Here is a 3,512-nt window from a genome sequence, read left to right on the forward strand (position 1 = left end):
GGATATCGGATGAACCCGAAGGAAGTGGCGGCAATACAAGCTCTGAAAAATGAAAAAACAAAAACAGTCAGAGAGGTGAGATCGCTGGTCAGTTTTCTTGGCTATTACAGATCATTCGTTGCAGATTTCTCTCGGATCGCTAAGCCTCTCTGTGAGTTGCTGTCCCACCAAAGATTGAGAAAAAGAAAGTGGTCACATAAAAACGAAACAAGCAACACTGTTCCTCTCAGGTTCCGCCATCTCAACCAGTTGAATGGACAGCACCACACCAGCAAGCGGTGGAGATATTGGTCAATGCACTGTCAAATCCCCCTGTAATGGGATACCCTGATTTTGAGAAGCCCTTTATATTGCACACTGATGCTTCTGAAGAAGGCCTCGGGGCTGTCCTATATCAGCGGCAGGGAGAAGCATTAAGAGTGATAGGACATGGATCACGAACACTTACTCCCGCAGAAAAAAATTACAGACTCCATTCTGGGAAGCTAGAGTTTTTGGCTCTCAAGTGGGCTGTGACAGACCGATTCCACCACTACCTCTTTCATGTCCCTCACTTCACAGTTTATAGTGACAATAACCCGCTAACATATGTAATGAAATCAGCTAAACTCAATGCTGTAGGGCACCGCTGGGTGTCAGAGTTAGCAGACTATCACTTCACTCTGAAGTACAGACCTGGGACCTGCAACCGTGATGCGGATTTCCTGTCCTGCCGACCTCCAAAGATTGAGGACATGATGAGAGAATGCACTGGTGAGTGTCAGCCAGATGTTCTAGCAGGAATAGGGAGAGGACTGGAAGCCCAGAGTAAGAGGGATACTAACTGGATCTCTGCTATCACATGCCATGTTAACGTGCTACCAGAACTCGTCAACACTTGTGAAGTCACAGTCAAACAAATCCCAGCTGAAAACATAAAAGCTGCACAGAGTGAGGATGAGGTGATAAGCAGAGTGGTCACACTTAAGCAGCAGCATGAACGCCTGCGACAGAGAGAGAAGCTGAAAGAGTCTGCATCAGTGAAATCCCTGCTTAGAGAGTGGCCTCATTTGTACCTAGACAAAGATGACGTTCTACGCTGTAAAATTACCTCCAGAAATCAACTTGTATTACTAGCAAGCTTAAAGCCAGTGATATATGAACAGCTTCATGAGGAGATGGGCCACTTGGGAGCAGATAGGATGGTGTCCTTAGCCAAAGAGAGATTTTTTGGCCTAAAATGAGGGATGAGATTGAACATTATGTGACAAGAGTCTGTCGCTGCTTGAAGCAAAGAAAGCCAAACAGAGCAACAAGAACTCCTTTGCAAAGTATTACAACATCTGCTCCATTTGAAATGATATCAATCAACTATCTCCACTTGGGGGGGGGCAAAGGCGGTATGGAATATATCCTTGTGATAGTAGACCACTTTACAAAGTTTGCACAGGCTTATGCTACACCAAATAAGTCTGGGAAAACAGCTGCACGTAAGATCTTTGATGACTTCATCCCACGATTTGGATTTCCATCCAAAATTCATCATGATCAAGGGAGGGAGTTTGAAAATGAGATGTTTCGCAAACTGCAGAGCTACAGTGGTATACAGCACTCAAGGACAATGCCATACCACCTACAGTCAAACCCAGCAGAACGTTTCAACAGAACGTTGTTGAGTATGCTCCGCAAGCTGGAAGAAACCCAGAAGTCTAATTGGAAAGACTATCTAAACAAAGTTGTCCATAACTCCACTGTGCATGAATCAACAGGTTTCTCACCTTTCTTTCTTCTTTTTGGAAGGGAGCCAACACTCCCCATCGATCTCATGTTTCCAAATGAAGAGAGAAAAATACGACATCTCAAGCGGGATATGCTGAGAAGTCAATGCAAGAAGCATACGACATTGCAGGAAAGAACATGAGAAAATCGGCCAAAAGAGGACAGAGACATTATAACCAGAGAGTATGGAGTTCGGTTCTTGAACGTGGTGACCATGTTCTGATCCGGAACCTATCAGAAAGGGGAGGACCAGGAAAGATCCGTGCTTACTGGGAAAACGAGGTACATGTAGTTAAGGAAAGAAAAGGGACTGACAGTCCGGTATATGTCGTGAAGCCTCTGGATGGAGACAATCGAGAGAGGGTTTTACACAGAAACCTTCTGCTACCTTGCCCTTACCTCCTTGTTGGACAGAGAGCTACACCTCTGAAAGAGAGGAAAACAGAACAAAGAAAAACAACAAACAAACAAAGAGAGAAAACAAGGATTCATACTCATCCTGAAGATTCTGATAGCCTCAGCGAGGAAGAGTATGCTGTGTGGATGCCTCAACTGACACAGGACACAAGTCTTGAACCACAAGCCCAAGTCTCTGGACCTACACAACAGGTAGCAAGAGCCAAACAACATCCGAGAGGGGAAGCTGAGACTGAGACACCTGACCAGGACGAGAGGAGTCAGACTCAGGAGGAAAAGGTACCTGCTCAGGATGTGAGTCAAGCTGAGGAGACTATCCAGCAGGACTTGGAGCCTGAAGTGCAAAGTTCTGATTCAGAAATGCAAGAGGACATAGCAGAGGTGTCAGAGGAAGATTCTGAGGTCGGGAGACCAAGATGATCCACAAGGAGGCACCGACCAAGAACTATCTACACTTATGACAACCTAGGACAACCTACATACACATCAGTGAAGCAATAAATAGTGTGAGGGAAGAACAGAAACAGTACTTAAGAAAAGATTTAGTTCATGGTGTATTGAATGGACATTTGCTGAGTGATACAGTTATGATATAGTCATTTGAAAGGTTTATTTACCTGAGATTATTAAAATCAAACACAATGGAGTACACAAGAATATTAGTATGATGTGCAGAGGATGTGTAACAGAATTTAGAGCTCTACATCAGTAAATTGTAATACTACAACTCAGGGCATGTAATATACAATAATGTATTAAGCAAGGTGGAGTGGTAGCTTTTGCCATTTGTGACTTAGAGGACTTGGGAGGCCTACCAATGTACCAATAAGTAAGTCAGTACACTGAAACAGGCGTAAGATATTTGGCTATTTCTCCTGTGATCGTGCTTTGTAGTCTGGGAAGTACTCGGTAGTGTAACTATAACTGTATGCCACCCAGTTCACTGGTTTTGTGTTTGGAAGTTTTTCTCTGTTGTTAAAGAAAAACGAACAGTATGCTTTGTAACTGAACCGAGCCTAAAATAAAAGTTGTCACAAGAAAATGGAAAGTAGCCTTAGTCCGTTTTGAGGGTGCAGTATATGTCACAATATATATTGACAATTTAGGGCTTAGCAGTAATGATTCATGTGAAGGTATGCATTTTTGTAATACCTTTGTCAAACAGTATTTTGTCATTACACATTTCAATTAGCAATAAACCAATTAAAAGCAACTGTACGACAGAATTAGTGATCTGAACTTAATATATTTCAAAATAAATTAGCACAATTTGATTAAAAAGTAAAAATAAAATGGCAACGGAATGTAGCAAACCGCATCGTTCACGTACAGTGGCC

This window comes from Thunnus maccoyii, chromosome 7, assembly GCF_910596095.1.
Source record: "Thunnus maccoyii chromosome 7, fThuMac1.1, whole genome shotgun sequence".
NCBI lineage: Eukaryota > Metazoa > Chordata > Actinopteri > Scombriformes > Scombridae > Thunnus > Thunnus maccoyii.